Below are 21,784 nucleotides of genomic sequence, written 5' to 3'. Positions count from 1 at the left end.
AAAGCCCCACTTGGCCTTCTAGACAATAAACCTGACTAACTAGCTGTAGCAGTTTCTTTTAAAAATTAGCCAGCTTAAGACACCTGTGATCAGCCATGGTGTTGAGCAGTGTTCGGAAGTTTCCTATCAAATATCTCAAAACATAGACCCAAAGCTTCCTTTCTACAGCTACAGCCCTTGTGGCTCTCGCCACTGTTTTGTTCCATACCTAGTAAAATGTAAACACTGCTATTACAAATGTAATGACTACCACCAGGTGCTTCCCAACACAAAAAAAATATAGTATTTAACATGTAAACAGCACTCTTGAAACCCCCCAAAAAAGGAGAGGCGAGGGCAGAAAAAAAAAGGGGGGGGGGGGGGAAGGGGAGGGAAAAAAGGGAGGGAAAAAGGGGAGGGGGGAAAGACGAGGGGAAACGAAGGAGGCAAAAAAAAAAAAAAGGAGAATAAAAAAAGGAGCGGAAGGGGGTAAAAAAAAAAAGGGGGAATTGGGTAAAAGGAGGGGGGGGGGGGGTGTCGTCCAGAAAAGGGGGGGAGGGAGGATCAGAAAAGAGCGGGAGGGTCAGAAAGTGAGGAGAAAGGTAAAAATAAGGATCGGGGGGGCGGGGGAAGCGTCAGGTCCCAGAGAGCGCAGCAGTTACCACCTGCCCCCCGCCTAGCAGCGAGACCCCGCGGCCCGGGCCCGGCCCGCACCGGCTGTAGCCCCCGGCGGGCACCGGGACAGCGGCGCGTGCTCCCGACAGCGCCGCCTCAGCCCGCGCCGGCCCTGCGCCTTGCGCGGCGGGAGCGGCGGGGCGCAGAGCCCCTGCCCGGCCGCAGCAGTACGGCAGCGCCCTCCCGGCCCGCCGCCATCCTGGCCCCCCCCGGCCACCGCGGCCGGCCCCCGGCAGGCCAGGCCCCGGGGGGCGGCTCGGGCCCGCCGCCGCGCACAGCGCCCCTCCCCGCCCTGCCGCGGCCCGGAGCGCGGCCCCTCAGCCCCCGTGGCACGGCGGCCCGCCCGCGGCTGGTCTCCCTCCTCCGCCCCGCCGGGAACAAAGCCCCGTGCCGCCGGGCTTACCTCGCTGCCCCGGCTCGGCGGGCAGGGCGGCTTGGCGGGGAGCGGCGGCAGCGATCGCCCTCCCCCAGCGCCGCGCACACTTGGCTTTATTTCCTACAGTCCCTCCCGCCGGGGAGAAACCTCCCGCGCCGCGGCGGAGGCTGCGAGGAGGCGGGGAAGAGGCGAGCGCAGCGCCGCCGGCCCGGGGGCTCGGGGGGGAGGGGGGGTGGTGCGCGGGGCAGCGCCGGGCTCTCCCTGCGGCCGCCATGCCGGGCCCGCTACCTGTCGCGCCGCGGGGCAGGCCCGGCCCCACTCGGCGGGCGGGCGGGGGTCCCTGGCCCGAGGAGAGCTCCGCCGCCCCGCAAGGCTTCGCCCAGCCCGTGCCCGGCGGCGCGGAGCCTCAGCAGCCCTTCTCCTCGGCGGGCCGGCCGGCCATGCTGCCGGGCGACGGGGCCTGCCCCGGGCCCGGGCCCTCCGCGCCGCACCCCCGGTGGCGGGGCGATCCCCCGAGCCCGCGGATCCCCCGTGCACGCGTGTTCGTGCAAGTGCCGTTCCCGACCGCGCTGGCATTCCTGCTGCCGGCACGCCGGGAGGTGCCTCCCTTGGGGTAGCTCAGGAAAGGGCAGCCCCGCACCGGGAGCGCTGAGGGATCCACGAACCGGGCACCGGGAACATGTGGGATCCGCGAACCGGGCACCGGGAGCGCTGCTGGAGCCACAAAGCAGGCACCGGCCTCTCCCTGCGGGCTCACCGCTGCTGCCACTCACAGAACGGGGTCACTCGCGTGATACAGAAGCCAGCCAAGGAGCAGGGCAGGAGGGAACCACGGCCGCCCTGTCCTTTTTGCTTTGGGAAGCAGGGGTCTCATCCCAGCTGCAAGAAGTAAGAGTTCGTGTCTGTCCTGTGATGAAGAATTTCATCCCCAAAGTTAGCCTGAAACTTAGATTAAACCTGAGGCTTATCCCTTGCATTAAAAAAAAAAAAGAAAAAACAAAACCAAAACCCAAACATATTCACTGAAGCAAAGCAGCATTTAATTAATAGGATTGAGATTCCTAACCCAGATCACACTATCAGCTGATAGCTGGGGCCTCGCCTGAGAGGTGGATGCATATTGCTAGAGACAAAGGAAAGGATTTGAGCATCCCTCTTCTGACAGAGGCCCCATGTAAATGGGGTGTCCACTGACGTGACCTCTTTGTAGCCTGATCGAGGAAACAAGCCTATGGAAGTGAATCCTAAGCAGGAATAGATACCTTACTCTTATTACTCTTAAAGGCAAGATTTACAGCCAGCCCATTCTAGCACTAGGCATTTCCCCCTGCCTTAGGCAATACAGTGGTTAATATTTGTGAATCCTTTGCACAGAGGAGAAAGGACCCTCAAGAAACAGAGATCTCTGGAGAACCCAGAGCTGGGCTTCAGAGCTCAAACCTAAGGTCTGCTCTTTGCAATTCTTGCTATTACTGGAACAGGCAGGCCGGTGACTATACATATGGAAGGCGATGCCATTCAAATAGAGACATGACTTACTAAGAGACAGCAACATAACAAACACTGAGTGAGCAAAAGACAAACTAGGTCCCAGACATGCTTAGTGTCTCACTTGGACAAGACTACATTGTATTGCTAGGAAGACCCCAGCATATTTAGAACCCAGACATAATCAAAATCCTTTATTCATCATCACATCTTAAATCTCTTCTCTCCCTTTGTGCCAGGCAGAGAAGAGGAACATGTGTTACAAACCTTTTAGACATGTACATCTCACTGTTCCCTGAGACAGTTTCTCTTCCTGCTGGATCAATGCCATCCTCATGACCCCATTGTACAGCTCACATTTAAACAATACCTAACATGTCCCTAAATCAAGCCAAGAGACTCTGGGAAAAGGATCAAGCTCTTAATCAGCAGTGCACAGGGGTACACAATCACCACCTTCAAAGCCTCATGACATTTGGTGTTTTTCTTAAAAGTCCCATCTCGTGGATCACATGATTACCTGAAAATGTCACCCACAAAACAAAAAAAAAAAAATTACAATCAGCTTCCAGCTTTCAAGCAAAAGTTTGAAAACTTGAACCCCAGGGGAAGAAGGGCAGAAATTACTGTATTTTTTAAAACTGGTCATGTGATTTAGCACTCTGACACGATTTTGAAACGCTTGCACTTTGGCAATACTTTTTATATATGCAGATACCAGCTCGCAGATACACATATTTTTACACATAAATGACACTACCCAACGGAAAGAAGTATTTATTTTTTGCATACCACCTGCAATACAGTGTGAAGACTCAGTGTCAGCAAGTTTGGTGTGTACGGTTACTGCCCCAGTGTCAGCTCGTGTTCTTTACATTTTATAACACATGGCATTGACAAAAATCTCTTCTTATATGTTTACCTCCCTAATTCTCATCTCTATATCCTGAATGCCTCCCCTCCTCGCTCTTCCTGGGAATAAGGAAGAATAGGAAGGGAAAGAGAAAATATGTGTCTGTGTTTTAAAGAGTGTTAAATGTAATTGAACCTGCTTAGAGGTAATCAATGACCAAGTTAAACTTTCATCTCACTTATGCACTCACTGAATCAAGGAATCTGCTGTGTGAAGGGAGTTGCTATGGCAACCTGCTAATCAAAATAGTCTTGCTTTCTACTTTAATGACACCACAAACACTTTTAAAAATTCCAAAGAATGGAATAAGAGGAGTAATGGTAGTGACTTACACCTTTTACATGCTGGGGGTCACTTGCCCCTGATTTTGCATGGTACTTTGTTTGTACTGGTTTCTACAGAAGCACCTAAGTTTGAGTAATGTATCAGTCAAATAAAGCTTTTAAATTGGAACAAAGAGGGACTGCTGATGCAGTCATCACTGAGCTGAAACTCACCATCCACACTTACCAGCAACCAACAACTTGGAGAGTTACGCAGAAATCAGGGCAGAGAAAAATGGTTTTTAGTCCTATCTACCTGTTGCTATTCTGCGTAAATAACACAAATCCAAACCAAAACGGTATTCTTTCATGTGCATGAAATACATACAGTGATGATGCGCTATGTTTAGAACCACTCATAAGGCATACAGATGCACGTCAAGTCTTTATTAAGACCTAAGCAGGCCACTTAATACAAATCATAGTCTGACTTCAGCATCAGAGATCACAACATAACAATTTCTTTACAACTACTTAAAACCATGTAACATAAACAGTAGCAAAAGAATTTACAGCATTTCATAAATGTCTCCCCAGCAGCTCTTTATTCTGGCACCAACACTGACCTCTACATCCTGCTCTGCACTCAGGGCTCACCGTTCTTCATGCAACACTTACTTAGCTGCAATACAATTTTACCTTTCCTTGCTAAGGCCTCTTCCCAAGGTAACAAAGATAGGCAGTAAAGTTTTATCTTTCTGCTAGAGTATTTAATGGAAAAGTTGTAAAACAAGTACAGTACTTTAGGGGGGGGGACGGACTACAAAAAACTCCAGATGATAATATAAGAGAATATTCAATGGATCAGCCCTGATTCTCTTAAATCTGATGTAAAGCAAAACAATCAGTTCCCTTAGGAGAAAAGAAAATGGTTCAGGGATTATTATGCTAAAACAAAAGCACTCGGAACCTCAGAGTACTGCCAAAATGTGCATTAGTTTCCCACATAAGCAGTTTACCAAGTTTTCTTCCAGGGGCACTTTTCTATGCATCTGCAAGTTAGTCAATTCCCGGAACCTACTGCTCTGTTTTGGAGAAGATTGCTAGGAAACTATCTTACTCAGATGACAGCTTCATCCTAACAAAAAACAGTGAGAAACAATTTCAAACTTAGCCTGAACTTTAGATCTGAAAATTATTTCCATAGGCAGTCAGTGGAGGAAAAAAAAAAAAAAAAAAGGCACAAATTAACAGTGCTTACTTTTTTATTCATAACAAGGAAAGAGCAGAGTTATCCGGCAACTAGGTTTTATTTTTTTCTTTCCTTTTCAATAAACCAGATCCTTATAGCTGCAGTGCTGTACAAGTAATAATCATCTCATTCATATACTGTTTACAGAACTGCCCCTGCATATGTCAGCCTTGGGCATTAAGCCACAGTTTCATATATTTTCAAGCTACCACACCAGCTGCCCATATTTAACCCTGTGTTCTAGGAATCAACCCACACAACCTATTTTCCATCATTAACTTACTGGTACCGAATATGGTATCATCTATGGTCTAAAAGCTCACTTTAAATCTGCTGACTGATCACAAACGCACTCATGGTCATGTTATGGGTGCCACAATGAAACATCAATCTACATTAACCTTCCAAAACATTTAATTGGTACAAACCCAAAAGAGAAATACAAATCTCTCTAAAACATATGAATAACTTCAGTCCATACCTACAGTGTGGCTGCAGAAAAATCTATCATTCATTTGCTTCTCATTTGGTACTCTGAATGAACAAGAATCTTGCACAATATTTACAACATTTTCTCCTTGTACTAAATTACCACATTTTCCTAATAAATGCATTTTTGCAGCATTATCAGTTTGCAAGGCAGAAGTAAAGGCATGTCTACATCGCCCACTACAGGATAATATAGGCATGCTGAAAATAACCATAAAAAGGAAAGCTAGTACTATGCAGTTTTAAGGTAGGCTTAGTTATATTCGGATACAATTAACACTGTGTAATTCTTCTCATCCAATACTTAATGCCCTGTGACACAACAAAAGATGCCTGGTACTTAACATTATCCAATAAACATTTTGCTATTCTCCTGTTTCCTAGAACTGTTCCTCCTTTTTGTTTTTCTGGAAAGAACAAAAAAAGCATTAAGAAGAAACTTAATGAGAAACTCTGCAACTGGTAAATTAAAAAGTGAAATTGTGAAGACTGCAGAAAAGCCTCTAATGCATTGTATAACTCATGCTTTGTATAACATATACTAGCACTACTATAGTCCAGAAGAAAACCCAGCTCCAGAAGATGCTTTCAACACAAGTCTGGTAGTACTGAATGAGTGAAGTCAGGTGTTACTTGATACAGAGAAAACTGGTAGGAAAGAGAACTAAATGAAAAGTAAAACAGTTGCTGCTTTTTACTCAGAACTCAATCAGTTCCTCTCACATGACTTGAACAGAAGTTCCACACATAGAGATCAGTTGCACAATTCTTAAACTCTTGTAATGGGAGGCAAAATGAATCAAATGTCATGTATTTGACTCAGTGCAACGTGACTGGAAATTTAGTGCAGAGCATACAAAAATTGCTGCAACTGGCTACACAAAGTTCAAGAAACAGAGAACCAAGAGCATGATGTCGTAACACGCCTTATCAAACCTCAGTGCATAGCTTCTTGTGTATTCTAAGCACTGCCTCTTTTTTTTTTTTGGTGGCATGGGAGCTTCAAAATTATTACATTCTCCTCCTCCTCTACCACCTCCCTTCTTCACACAGTGAAACAGGACCCAACTCAGAACAACATGTAGAGGACTTTTACTTTTGAGAGCTCTGAGACAGAATCTGCTGTACATCTTGTGTGCCTATGAGCAACATTACTATGTATATACATAGTATAAGTATATATAATTATAATAATTATTATACATAAAATAACTATTAGTGGAGATGGGTGGATTTCCTTAAAGCAAACAAGAAAGCCTGTGCATAGCATCCTACCTCCCAGATAAGGTCCAGTTGTATCAGTTACCAATTATCAGTGAAGCCATACAATACCTTGTAGGTAAGTAGCCACAAGTTTAACATGTCTATTTAGACCCTTCACGGACTGCAGGTTAGCCACCTGTTTTCTAGAATACAGAGCCAGAGAATTGGCTTTTCAGGCATTAATCTGAAAATAAGATTCTTTAGATAAGGGTAGATAAACCCACACTCCTTCAATACTGTAAACAGGAAATTTATTTAACCAAGGGTTTCCTTATAATTATCCCTTCTAGAGCATACTATGTGATGTGTCTGTAATACGTAACACCAATGGCTGTGCCCCAAGCAGCCTAAATCTTTGTCCAGTGACTCCACTACCGCCTGGCTCCTTTTTACAGCCCTACATAACAACTCCAGCTGAAGGAAGTTTCCTCAGCTTTCATTATAATGTCAGCTGTACAAAAGCATTGAGGAATTGAATGGCTCGTCTATCATTCACTTAGATTATAGGGCTGGTAGTTACTCTCCTCAGGGAATATGATGTCTTCTTTCTAATTCACAATGACATGATTCAAAGAAGAGGTCCAAGAAGTTGAACCTAACCTGTAAACACACATTATGAAAGGGAGGTGCAAAAAGACCAAATTTTCCATAAAATATCTCCCTGTGAGTTGACAAATGCCTGCCTCCAGGGTCCAGGCACCAAACCCTGTTTCTTACTCCTCTATCGCTTCCCGTCCACACTCCACAGTTTATAAATCAAAGCAGTACTTTCCTCCCCAAGACATCATTGCAGAGTCTGGCATGGACTTATGCTGTCTGATGACTTCAGGAGAGTTGTAACCCAACTGTAGTCACAATGAATTAGGAAAATATCTCCAATTAGCTATAACAAAACAGAACAGAAGAACAGCATTACTCTGTGAGCAAGAGACACAGATAAGCCTATTGCATCTTCCCAGGACTTCCATTCAATTCCGCAAGTCAAACCAAAACCATGAGAGTTGAATGAGAAGGAGGAAAAGCTTTAGCACAACAGCAATTGTAAAGCACAGGGAATCACATTAGCTACTTGTGCAATACTGAATCACTGCACAGTACCAGCCAAGAAAAAAATTAAAATAGAAAACAAAAAATTCTCTCATTGAAATCTGTTGTAGGGATGGAGAATGTTTTGACAATTTCACATCATCTTTGGTACTCATATTGTCTCATTGTACTCAATGAAGACAAAACCCCACCTTCCTACCATTCAGCATTCCCAGTAGGAGTTTCTGAAAAATTGCTTTCTGCCCACCTGTTAGGTCATGGCACTCTTACACAAGCAGGCACAAAGATGCTGCTTACAGCAAGCGGCAGCCAGCACTGGCATAAGCTGTTGCTAGGGTCCATTCAGGTACCAGGGAAAGCCCTGAATTCCTTGGGCAGAGCTTGGGAACCACTAACTGGTGCTCCCCCACACTTTTAGCTTACTTAGACTGACACAGCTTCCCAGTGCCCTTAGTTTGCACATGGCCTCTTCTGCCACTACAACCTGTCAAACATGAGCCACACACACATAGAATGACTCTTCCGCCAGGAGGTCTCCATCACCACCAAGGCTTTGTCAGCAGGGCTCCATCCCCAGCTGACATGGCTGCGTGCGCCAGGCCAACTCTACAATGTCACAACATAGAGTGAGACAAAATTCTGAGACTAACTTCCGCTTTATTCATAACCTTCTTTTCAATTCCTTTTCTTTGCTGTCTATTTTGTAAGCCTGGAAAGTTCACATTTTCCAGCTTTTATCCAGAACCAGGAACTTTCCTCATAATAAAGAAAACTGAGATTAATGTATTATTTACTTACCTCCAGAAAATGGACTTTATAAAAACACCAAACTATTGCAAGAGTCATGATAAAATGAACAGTACAACTAAGCACATCCACTTTCTCAAAGCCACAGGCAGAACAAAATGTTGCCAGCAGCAGAAAGCTGCTATGGGCAAAGCATATATACTTGTGCCCTATGTCAGCAAATTTCATGCAGAATAGCTGATGTATATCAAATTTACAGACCACCAGTCCTCTTGATCTTGCATTATTCCACAAGCAGCACCAGTGCAATGATCGAGGTACAGTGCTTTTCTCTCTTCAGTACAGAGGACAGAACTAAGCCTAAAATGAGGGATGTTATCGCACACTCAAATTTCTTGTGCAATACAGGAATTTCTCTTTCACAGACAAACGCACAGTGGTAGCCTAACTGCACGACTCTTATTTTTGTGACTGCTCTTTCCAAGGCTTTTCCCCTACTAACACTCTCAGCAGCGGTGCTTAATGTGCTCAGTGGAGGAGAGAGGGTCTAGAAAAGGAAACTTGGTGGGCTTCTAAGGTTCTATTTTAAACATCCCCCATTTTGAGTACAAATCTCAAACAACCTGAAACACACCAAAGGCTGTGTTTTGAGATCACAGTGTTGTGTTCATAACTTCACAGACCATCTGAAGCCAATTATCAGGCCACCATGATGCACCCTAGGAGTAAGTTACAATATGAACAGCAAACATGTCTTAAGGTATGTTAGAGTCAGCACCTTAAACTTCAAGAGGACTGGATATCACATCTGGATAACTTATCTGAGTGAACATAACTAAGAAAGCATGGTTCTTTGGCTCATCAGAAGAGAGCCTCTCACTACTGGCTCAGCAACAAGGCAGCCATTGACCTTTAACAATTTATTCGTCTTTTTGCCTGGGGATAAATTGTGGGTATGTATTTATACACATACAGAGACACATACTTATAATCCTTGTACCATTTAACCAGATTACACAAAAAAAAATGTTCCCAGAGGGAAACAAGATAAAAACACAACATTTATTGTTTGCAAATGTGGCCACAGAAACCTCAAGTGTGCACACCATGCCACCTTAACTCTTGTGCCCTGAGGAATTCGGCTAACTACTGCTCTGTGATTTATAGGGACAGGAGTGGAGATCTCATGTTCAACATTTGGTAATGATATATCTGAAACTAAACTCAAGTAAAGAAAGGGAAGGCCCTTGTCCAAAGAAAGGCTACTTACTTTCCCTTGGTTTAGATCCCAGGGCCAGGTTTAATCAGCAGTGCAAGTGGAAGTACCCTGCTACCGTTCTGCCCAGGTACTTCCAATAGCAGAGGTTACTGAATAGAGAGACCACCATCAGAGACCACTCAACTCCCTACCATCACAGATTCAGTCCATTCTACCTCATTTGACAGTTTTTGTGAAATTTCAGCATTTTGATGAAATAGCTGAAACACCAAAAATGCTAAATAAGCAGTCTGGTTTTTGAATAATGACCCAAACCAGACACATGTTCAGTTAGAGCTGTGTTAAGGTTACAGCTTATTTTGCATAGATCACAGAACAGTACTGATCAGTTAACAGCATTTGCTGACAGCTAATGCCTAGCTGCATGAAAAGGGGGGAGTGGGGGTAAGAGTTTATCACAATACCAGTGATCTGAGGTAGAATTAAATCCATGTCTTTATTATTATATCCAAAGCATCTTGCCATTTTTCAGTGAGTTATCACCGAATGTGATATACAGTGAAGCAGACTGACTTTACAACTACATTCGACAAATTTTCCTAGTGTAATACTTAACCATGCCCAGGTCTGGTAAAGTCCCACCCTGCCAGCCACTGCTTTCGCCATACAGAGAATAAGAGGAACTTCTCTACATACTCATTTTAGCACTAAAATACTGCCCAAAATTTTGGAGATAGGCATTTTGGTCCCTTTTTCAGAACATCCTTTATATCAATACAGAAATTGGGGGACCATGTAAAAAACTACTTTGGAGGGACTGACTAATTAAGGTTTAATAGTGCTATGGTTTGACATAAGGTCACCCAACAGCAACTCTTTCATTTCTAGTGGAACTCCCTATTATACTTTTTGTCCTTTCCACCAGAAATACTTCTTGGGATCAATACTGATCTTTGTTTCTTCTGCATTTTACTATGCCTCCTTTCTTTATGGAACCTTTTTATTATCTTCAGCTTTAATCACCACATACGTAGCTGCTATTAGAGATGATGTATATGGCGCCTGCTTTACTTTTGGTGGTGACCAGCTTTTTGTCATTTAGGAACGTGCCCATCCTTTAGCCAAACAGCACAGTTCACCCTAACTGGGATCCACTCCTGGCTTCCTCCTGCCCTGCAAGGCCAGTAACCCTCAGAACCTGGGGTGCCTTTCTGCTGCCAGAGTATTTGCACATAAACTCTGGGTAGCACATAAAGCAGAATTACATTAGTTTCTGTCTATTTATTTTGGGTTTACATCTACCATTTTACTTAGCTCAGGCCCTTATATTTCCATAAATGCATCTGCATGGTCATTTTTAACCAACCCCCTTTGCTAAGTTTGTAATTTTCTTCTCTTAATACCATTTTTAGCACTATCTCCAGATTATCAGATTTCATATTTAATTCAGATCTATTTAAATTCATATTTAATGTATATCAATTGTGATTTTTATCAATAAGGCTAACTCCTGTTTAGTCTGGGGTGTTTTGTAGATAAATAATAGCTTACAAAACCTTTTTGTCACTGTTTAGAGGAAAGAATCTAGCAAAAGTAACAAACTAACGGATTAGAAACTTCCCTGAACACAAATATCTTTCTTCAGTTCCAGTCTTTACAATGGTTTAAATAATTTGCACACATTTTGATGACATTTTGGTTCTGAAATAATTATGCCACCTCTTTTTGGACTTCAGCATCCACAGTGCTGTGGGCAGACAGCTATGACACTGCCAGCAGGGTCAGGGTGTCCCAGAGTTGGTGACACCTTCCACAGCTCCATAGGCATCGATTAAATGTATGCGACTTGTGGATGGTAAGACACACTACTGCATACCTTAAACAACCTACTTCCACTCAGCTCACGATCACATACACCATGCTCCCTTTCATTTCAATCCCCAGGGAAAGACAGTGCTTAGGGCTTCACTGTGCTACAGGACAACAAAATTGCTGTGAATAAAGACTGAGAGGAAGGAAAAGAATATAAAATTACACACACAGATAAAACATCCATCACTTTTCTTATTCTATTTACACGAATATCCTTCTCACCAAGAAAACCTGAAGCTATAAATAACAAAATAAAGAAAGGAGTACCAACCCGTAATAAAAAAAAAGCATGTCCTTGCAGCATGGATGTAGCTGCTGACATCTGGAATGATCTGGAATGCGCAGTGAGCCTGAGTGGCTGGCTGCGTCTCCAGGGATTACATGGGACACCACTGGCAATATACCAGTGACTGCTATACAAAGGACACAACCAACAGTGTATCGTGTCAAAGCATTCACTTGCTTAGTATGGTGGAAATGCACATAATTATGGCTGATGCCTGAGAAAAGAACCTCCTTAAACAGATTTACCACAATGACTCTGGCCCTTCTCTTCCAATAAGGTCATTCAGATGTTTAACCAAATCATCCTGATTTCTGAGGCTATACTGAGTATTTTGATGTGAGAGTTTTCAGTCTCTATCTCAAGCTTGCCAGGCCACAGCTTTCTTCTCCCTGAGGGATACATGGGTCAAATGCCACCTACCTCAACAGGTGAATCTTTTATAACCAGCTAGAACTGTTAAAATCAGAGTAAAATTACTTGCAGTTTTATAATGAGATAAAGATTCACATAGCACTTTTGCCTGTAACCTGGATATCCTTTATAAAAAAATGTTTAACAGTAATAAAGGTTTAATTATCATGGAAGAGGATGTAAATGTGTTGAATTTATATATATACCTTTTAGAAAGCACCTCTCAGTGGCATCAGAACTGCCTGTTATTATTAAACATGCCTATTACAGAGCATCCTCATGCAGTGAAGATTGCCATATTTTCCTGACGTGGCCATGGCTGGAGCTGTTCATCTGTTCCCAGAAGCCTTCCAGCTTACTATAAAACACGAGTTCGTTTAATGCTTGTGACAAGCTGAAGGTTCACGGCAAGCTGTAGTGTGAGAGGCAGAAGATCCTAAACACTTTAACTGCAAGAAAACAGGCCATAGTGGTCTTGCACAATGTATCTGTCTTTTTCTTTTCTTTTTAGCCTCATTTCATAACTATTACTTGTGAGTACAAAAATCACCTTGCTTCAGAACTCTGTTTTAGTGTCTTCTCTAGTTTTTAAGCCCAGAAACTTCAGTCCTGGGTAGTTCCTTGAAGTTTCCTAAAACTAGCAGTTTGCTGGAGGATGCAAACTGTACTGATGCTTCCACCAAAAGAACACCATCATGAAAGCACATCCTTGCTCACAGAAGGGTGCACTCAGTAGACTAACCTCAAGATACTTAAGCACAGGAAAACCGATTTAATTAACTTTGCTGCTTATAGACTCAAGAACAGCTTGGGTTGGAAGGGACCTTAAAGACCATCTAGTTCCAACCCTCTCCCTTCCACTAGACCAGGTTGCTGAAAGCCCCATCCAGCCTGGCCTTGAGCCCTGCCAGGGATGGGGCAGCCACAGCTGCTCTGGGCAGCCTGTGCCAGCGCCTCGCCGCCCTCACAGGGAAGTAAATTCTTCCTAGTGTCTAATTTAAATCTCCCTTCTTTCAATATAAAGCCATTTCCCCTTGTCCTATTGATACGTGCCCTTGTAAAAAGTCCCTCTCCAGCTTTCTTGTTGGCCCCTTTAGGTACTGGAAGGTGCTATATGGTTTCCCTGCAGCCTTCTCTTCTCCAGACTGAACAACCCCAGCTCTCTCAGCCCGTCTCCATAGGAGAGGTGCTCCAGCTCTCTGAGCATCCTTGTGGCCTCCTCTGTACTCCCTCCAACAGGTCCATGTTTTTCTTACGTTGGGGGCCCCAGAGCTGGACACAGTGCTGCAGGTGGGGGTCTCATGACAGCAGAGCAGTGGGAGAGAATCCCCTCCCTCAACCTGCTGGCCACACTTGCTTTGATGCAGCTCAGGATTCAGTTGGCTTTCTGGGCTGCAAGCGCACATTGCTGGGCGATGCTGAGCTTCTCATCCACCACTACCCCCAAGTCTTTCTCCTCAACACTGCTCTCAGTCCATTCTCCACCCAGCCTGTGTTTGTGCTTGGGATCACCCTGACCCATGTGCAGGACCTTGCACTTGGCCTTGCTGAACTTCATGAGGTTTACACAGCCCCACCTGCCAAGGCTGTCAAGGTCCCTCCGGATGGCATCCCTTCCCTCCAGTAAGCCAACCGCACCACATAGCCTGGTGGTATTGGCATACTTACTGATGGTGCACTCAATCCCAGTGTCCACGCCACCAACAAAGACAATAAACAGTGCTGGTCCCAATACCAACCCCTGAGGAACACCACTCGACACTGGTGTCCACTTCAAGCCAACGACCATAACTCTCTCATTGCAACCATCTGCCAATTCCTTATCCAGAGAGCAGTCCCTCCATCCAATCCATATCTCTCCAATTTAGAGACAAGGCTGTCATGCAGGACAGTGTCAAATGCTTGCACAAATCCAGGCAGGTGATGTCAGTTCCACCAATGCTGTAACCCTGTCATAGAAGTCCACCAAATTTGTCAGGCATGATTTTTCCTTAGTGAAGTCATGCTGGCTGTCACCAATCACCTCCTTATTTTCCACATGCCTTAACATAGTTTCCATGAGGATCTGCTCCATGATGTTGCCAGGCACCAAGGTGAGGTCCTCCCTTTTTAAAAACTGAGGTTATGTTTACCCTTTTCCAGTCAGTGGGAATTTCACCAGACTGCCACAACTTCTCAAACATGATGGACAGTGGCTTAGCAACTTCATCCGTGAGTTTCCTCAGGACCCACGATGCCATAAGGTCCCATGGACTTGTGCACCTTCAGGTTCCTTAGATGTTCTTCAACCTGATCTTCTCCAACAGTGTCAGTTCTTCATTCTCCCAGTCCCTGCCTTTGCCACATGATGGGCATGTGGCTGGAGCACTTGCTGGTAAACACTAAAGCAAAGAAGTTGTTGAGTACCTCAGCTTTCCCCTATCCCAAGTAACGAGCTCTCACATTTTCTTCTGGAGAGGGCCCATGTCTTCCCTAGTCTTCGTTTTATCAACCTACCTACAGAAGCTTTTCTTGTTGCCTTTGATGTCCCTGGTCAGATTCTATCAGGGCTTTAGCTTTTCTCACTTGATCCCTGGCTTCTCAGACAATTTCTCTGTTCTCCCAGGCTCCTGTCCTTGCTTCCACCCTCTGTAGGCTTCTTTTTCGTGTTTGAGTTCAGGAGCTACTTGTTCATCCATGCAGCCTCCTGGCATTTTTGCCTGACTTCCTCTTTGTTGGGATGTATCGCTCCTGAACTTGGAGCTGGTGATGCTTGAATATTAACAGGCTTTCTTGGGGCCCTCTTCCCCTCCATGGGCTTTATCTCATGGTATTCTACCAAGCAGATCCCAGAAGAAGCTGAAGCCTGCTCTTGTGAAGTCCAGGGCAGTGAGCCTGCTGTGCGCCCTCCTCGCTGCCCTAAGGATCTTGAACTCCACCATTTCATGATTACTGCAGCCAAGGCTGACCTGGAGTTTCACATTCCTCACCAGCCCCTCCTTGTTGGTAAGAACATGGTCCAGCACAGCATCTCTTCTCTTTGGCTTCTCTGTCACTTGGAGAAGGAAGTCATCATCAATGGATTCCAGGAACCTCCTGGATTGCCTATGCCCTGCTGCGTTGTCCTTCCAACAGATACCAGCATAGTTGAAATTCCCCATGATGACAAGGGCTTGTGCACATCTACCTGTCTATAGAGGGCCTCATCCACTTGGTCTTCCTGGTCAGGTGGCTGTAGGAGACCCCCACTACAACGTCACCTGCCCCTGCCTTCACTTTAATCCTGACCCATCAGCTCTCAGCCAGCTTCTCATCCATCACCAGGCAGAGATCCATGCATCCAGCTAGTTAACTGACATAGAGGGCAACGCCCCCTCCTCATCTCCCCTGCCTGTATTCTTCCATCCCAACACTCCAGTCATAGGAGTCATCCCACTACATCTCCATGATGCCAATAACCTTGCTGGACAGCTCTAACTTCTCTTATTTATTCCCCGTGCTAGGTGCATTTCCATAGAGGCATTTAAGGTGGGCCCCTGATGAAGCCAACTTACTGGCTGGAGTGACTAGATTTGCGCTGCTCTTCAGGTTCTCTCCTGCTGCCCTGCCATTCCTCTCCAGGCTCTGGGCATCTCTTGCTGGCACTGGCATCAGACTAGTAGGAGTGGGATAGCCTGAGGTTCCCTTTCCCTGCAACTTAAGTTAAAGGCCCTCTGCACTAGCTTGGCAAGCCTGTGACCGAAGATGCTCTTCCCCTTCTCTGACAGATGGACCCCACCAGCCCCCAGTAGACCAGGTTTCTCAAAGCAAGTCCCATGGTCTAAGTAGCTGGACCCTTGGTTGTGGCACCAGTCCTGTAACCATATGTTGATTCACCAGACTCAACAGATCCTTCCCTTTGACCGGGAGGATTGATGAAAAAAATACCTTCACTAGAGAGTCCCTTACCAGGGCTCTGTAATCCTTCTCGATACTCCTCAGACTGCTCCTGGCTGTGTCACTGGTGCCAGTGTGAAACAACAGCAGTGGATAACAGCCAGTGGGCTGTACAAGGCTTGGCAGTCTCTTGGTGATGTCCCCGATACAAGCCCCCAGCAAGCAGCACACCGCTCTAGAGAGCGCATCTGGTCAGCAAGTGGGTGCCTCTACCTCTCAGAAGAGAGTCACCTACTACTATCGCCCATTGTCTTAGTTATGCTGGTTGTTACACCAGGAGCAGGTCAGGCTGCCCTGCTCAGGGTCTCTCCTGGTGTGATGGTGTCTCCTCTTCAGTCTGCAGAGCAGTGAAGCGGTTTCTGCAAGGGCATCTCCAGCGCTGGGGGGGAAGTCTCTTCCTCCTGCAGGTCCTTGCTGTCCCAAGCTTCCATTCTTCTGCATTATTGCCCCCCCCCCCGCCCCTTCTGTGTGTGCCTTTGGGGGAGATTTTGACTTTTGGGCCATAGACTGTGGGTCCACCATAAACTGTGCTTGGAACCAGCTACCGAACTCCTTCTCGCGTCCCTGATGCTACACAGCCTTTTCCCCGGCTCCTGCAGCTCCACCACCCACTGCTGGAGGGCCTCTGCCTGCACAGCTTCTGCAGGCAGGTCCACTGCCTGTCCCTGCCCCAGGAGAGGGGTCCAGGCACATCCTGCGGCTGGAGACCTGCACTGCAGCCTCTCCCTTCAACAGCTGCATCCAGGAGCATCGGCCACCGCCAGGGTGGGTGGTGCAGCCCCCCAGCCAGAGACACAGCCTGGGATCTCAGGTGAGTGCACACCATTCTGCTTTGAGGGTCAGGTAGGATGATGTTGCAATTTCAAATGTCCAAATCAGTTTTCCTTACATGGGGCACCAATTGTCACAGCTCAAGTGAGTGACAAAAGGCTTTAACATCAGCCAGATTTTACTGTCCATGCTATTTCTCCATTCTTCCAAGGCCAGACCACACTGCTCCTTGTCTCTGCTACATCCAGGCTCTTCCTTCTCCAGGCTCTTCCTTCTCCAGGCCCCTCTCCCACACTCCTCAGGGCTATTTAGCCACTTAGCAGGAACGAGCTACAGCTGCACATCGTCCATGTCAATCAACCCACTGCCTTCACTCCTCTACAGTATATTATCAATGTCCATCAACCTGCTGCCTTCACTTCTCTACAGTATGCGGGCCCCTGACCTGTGCAGATGGTCACAGAGCACTGCCCACCCGCTGGGTTATGTGGACTTCAAGTCTCTCCACTGGGCCAGTGGAATGGCCCTCCAGTGCCATGCCCTACTTACTCGTCCTGGCCGCTGGTGCTCCCCAGGGCTGCCCTTTGTGGGAGCAGCGGGGTGGCTGCCATTACCCCCAGCCCTGCCCATACCTCGTCAGCTGCTCTTGCAGCTGTTCTCCTATGAGCTGCCGGCTGCTGGCGGGTCTCCACACTCCCCTGGGGTCTTCCCAGCTTAGGAAACCCATGGAACTCTCTGGCACCAGAGCTGGTTGCCTTGGCGAGTAATTTAAAGAAATGTTTGTTTTAAATGCACTTGCCAGTTCTCTCTCCCTTTCCCAGACCAAAGGGCATTCATTTCATTGCCTCTTCACAACCCAAACTGCAGCAAAGAAACACAAGCTTCAGCATCTACAGCACAAAAGAGAAAAGCAGCATTTGCCAGAGCTGAATTCAAACTTAACATTGTCCTTGGGTGATAAGAGGGACACGCATCAACAGAACAGTTCTGCCTTTCACAAACCTGCCAAAAGCTTGGCCTCTGCCTGCCCCCTCCCTCCCGCCAGCTGGCAGGTACCACGGCAAGGCCTCACCAGTCACCCCATCCCTGGCCACAAAGGGGTCCCCTTCGCTCCCCCTCCCTCCTGAGGCAGGACAGCAAACTGGGGCAGCAAAGTCCAACGATTGAACTCTGTGCTATTGAAAACTCTCCCGTTCTCTTTTTCTTCTTCATGTTCTAAGCAGAAGTTAGCATTAAACAGCATGAAGGGAATCTTCACTGCCTATGTTTGTGTGTTGAGTTGACCAAGACCCACATCATGTTACAACCACACCCAAGGGAGGAGAAGCTTTTCTGTCTCTCGTTCATCTCCCCCAGATTACAAAAATGCATTTGAGACAAAATTCTCTGTCAGTGATGAACATGCCACCTAACATTTTGCGGCTCCTTCTCTAGTGCAAGGAGAATGGAGGACCAGACTCCCAGGAAGCTACAAAATGAACAACGGCAGAGATGTACAGAAACCAGCTGATGGAGAGCAGTGGATGGAGACTAATTTGCCTGGGGTCAAGCAATGGCTGTGGCAGCCCAAGGGAGAGGAGGGAAGGGGCCCTGGCATTAATGGCAGTGTGTCAGGACTCCTTCAGGCTGCAGAACAGAGGCTTGGAAAATATCACATTTACTGTGTAACAGTCAGCTTGGCAGCTGACACAACTTAGGAGGTAGCTTGCTTGCAAGTTAAAAGTCAGCAGGAAAGCAAGCTGGAAGGACGAATAAAGCTGGCATGCAACACCGAGTATCGCTGTGCTCACCAGCCCCCCTGAGGCACCTCACTGCCACCCCGCAGTGCCGCCTGGATCACCTGGATGGCTCCCGGAGTGCCAGGGATGGAGCCAGGCTCATTGGCAGGCTGCACCTGAGCCCAGCAGCCAGCCTGCAGCGCTGTGGGAGGAAGGAGCGCTTGGTATAGCGAAAGCAGGGTCTCTTAAGGAGTCGCAGTTACCAGAGATGTTCCTCTTTCCGGAAGCATTTATACAATTTCTGTTCAGGTTTTGGTCTGATAGATCCCAGGCTTTCTCTTTTAGGCACTTCAGTTTTCAGCAGAGAAACCATCAAGTTAAATAAATACACACTTTTCAGGTTACGAATTTATTTATGCCAGCTACAGCTCACCGAGATGCTGCCTATAGGCCTAAGGAAAAGCTGCCTGCAGTGTTTCTTGGTGGTTGAGTTTGGGGTTCAGTTTTGCTTACTTTTGGGTTCTTTGCATGGGCATCCTTACTACTGCCATTTCCCGATTTACATAACCATTACCTTAAATACAGGGGGGTTGTATAGGATTGTGTTATGGCTTTATTCTTTCATTTTACAACAAATTTAAAAAAAAAAGTAAATAAAATAAATAAATGGTTAAATAAATAATCAAATAAATAAATTCAATCAATCAAACAAGCAAATAAATAAATAAAATCGACCAACTAACAAACCAATCAGATAAATAAATAAATAAATACACAAGCACCCTAAAAATACAGCTAAAAAAGAATGTAAAAGGATATACAGGGAAACAAGAGGCAGTGATGGTTAATTAGGGAAAGGGAAAAGGATGAACTAATAGCAAAAACAGGCCAAGTTCAGAAGCTGTTCATGGTAAACTCTATGAAACCATGTGAAAATATAAATACTAGAATACAACTAAAAAGAGAGCGGGTTTAATTAGTCCTAGAATGAGAAGGAGGAAACAGCTCTTTGATTTAAAAAAAAGCCAAAAATACAAACCCCCCCAAAAACAGTAATAACAAAAAAACCCAAAACAAAACAAAACAAACCCAAAAAATCAAAACCAAACCAAAAACAAAACAAAAAACCCCAAACACATCCCCCGCTCCCCGCCGGCTCCTGAGCGCCCCCCCGCGGCCGCCGCCCCCCGCCCGCTACGCGCTCCCGGAGCCGCGCGGCCGGCAGTGCGGCCAACAGCCGGTAATTAACGGCAACCCATTGCTGACCGATTTGTGCCCCCGCCCGGCTGAGATGCTCAGGCAGCGGCGTGATGCCGCCCGAGCAGCAAAGTCCCGCGTCACGCTTCGGCGGGGGTGCTGCCCGGGGGGTGCCAGCCAGCGGGATGCCGGCCCGGGGGGTGCCGGCCCGGGGGCTGCTGCCCGGCGGGTGCCGGCCGGGGGGTTGCCGGCCGCGGGGCTGGGCGCACCGGGCCCACGGGCTGTGGCGGCAGCGCGCAGCCAGGCGTGTCCCGCTGTCCCCAGTGCGCAGCCCCCGCAGGGCACGCGCAGCCCCCGCAGGGCCCGGCCCCCGGGCAGCCCGTTCCCGGTGCTGCACAGAGGAGCGCCAATGTCTAATCCCGGGGCCGCACACGCCAGTGTCGCACTTCCCTGTGTAAACCCCTGCCTGCCTGCTCCACCCTTTCATTTCCCACACACGGGCTCTATACCCTTCTGCTTTTTGGTGTCCGAATGTTTCACACGCCCGCAGTAACCACACCGCTGGCACAGCCAAGGCCAACATCACCACATCCTTCTGGCTTCCCAGTACGAAGGTACCCAGCGGCAATCGAACCTGACCTCTGCGGCGGCTCACAGCGCCCAGGACCACCTGCAGCACTGCAGCAAAATTACTTATGCTCAGATGTTTCCTAGCACGTCCCTACTGAGAGGCTCAAGACTTTTTCAGCGAAGCAGAAGAAAAGTTCCTAATACTTTACTTTGAAACAGCAGGGACTGAGAAACACCTGCCCTTACAGACACACATGTAAACGTGGCAGAACTGTGTGTGCGTGTGTGAGAAATTCTTAATTTCTCCCCTCAAAAAACAATTAGCAATGTTTTTTCCATAAGCATCCCAGCTTCATGCAACTGAGTTCAAAGCAATGCTTTCCTCTTCTCAACTGAAGACAAACCCGTCGCTTTCAGTGCTGCTAGGTAAGTAATTAGCAGTCAGGTGACGGAGAAACATACAAAGATCCTTTAATTCACATTGAGTAACAGTAACTAAGGCTTATAGTCTCAGTCATGGGAATTGAAGTTTTGGGAGATCATAATCGCAGGTGTGGAGACCAGGGAGACTGGGATAGCTTATTAGCAATTAATTTTCTTAGGTAATCACAATCTTCTTTTTCTCTCTCTCTCTCTTTTTTTTTTTTTTTTTTTTTTGTAATCTCCATTCTAAGGTGCTATGCTCAGAGACCTTTCCTACAGTTACATTTTACACCCTCACAACTTGGCAAGACCTCTAAAGAGCTATTAGACTTGGCTCTTTAATGATCTAAAAAGCACACACAAACAAATGACTGTTGTATTCTTTACACACAGGTGAAAAGAAAGCATAAATGTCAAGCCAGGTTACTTTGACCTAAACAATTTTTCCTTCTCACTTGTAAGGGTGCTCACCTACAGCTCCATCCTGATCCCACAAGGACGCCAAGATCTAAGCAAGCCACATCTTTTACAGTTTTTAAAACACAAATATCCAACTCTAATATAGTAAATAGAAATCATTTTACCAGACTACAGCCTTTAAGTTAAACTGTCTGAGCTCCCTCTGTAGTCAGCAAACAGCAGTAGCCAAGCTTAACATAGGTTGAATAAATCATCTTCTGGGATACCGAAGCAGGAAGCCTAGGTTCTTAATAGCCTAGATACATAACTTTTAGATAAATATTAACGTAAGCCAATACATACATATTACAGAAATTCATGCAGCTTGTGGTAAGTTATCTCTTCTTGGGTTTTCATCCTTTGCTCCCTCTCCCTGTCTCTTGCCCACCACATCTCTAATTTCCTCAGCTAGTTTTGTTTCACTTCTCATCCACTTTTCTTTGCAGCTCTT

The 21,784-nt window shown here is 46.5% G+C and overlaps 1 protein-coding gene across 8 annotated transcripts in view; it reads right to left on the bottom strand.

Annotated features, from left to right (window-relative positions):
* TNS3 (tensin 3) overlaps positions 1 to 21,784 on the bottom strand; it is a 281,293-nt gene that overhangs the window by 197,072 nt on the left and 62,437 nt on the right. The window contains exon 1 of one of the 8 annotated variants that reach the window (XM_056338700.1): positions 1,058 to 1,202. The exons of 6 other annotated variants lie outside the window; for them this stretch is intronic. The gene's annotated coding sequence lies outside the window, so the exon portion shown is untranslated. Of the gene's footprint in view, positions 1 to 1,057; positions 1,203 to 21,784 lie in introns of those variants that run through there. One more of the 8 variants, XM_056338702.1, reaches the window with a different exon arrangement.

Source organism: Falco biarmicus, chromosome 4, assembly GCF_023638135.1.
Source record: "Falco biarmicus isolate bFalBia1 chromosome 4, bFalBia1.pri, whole genome shotgun sequence".
In the NCBI taxonomy this organism is placed as follows: Eukaryota; Metazoa; Chordata; class Aves; order Falconiformes; family Falconidae; genus Falco; species Falco biarmicus.
Note: the sequence above shows the minus strand (reverse complement) of the source record. Positions and strands in the feature narration are given on the sequence as shown.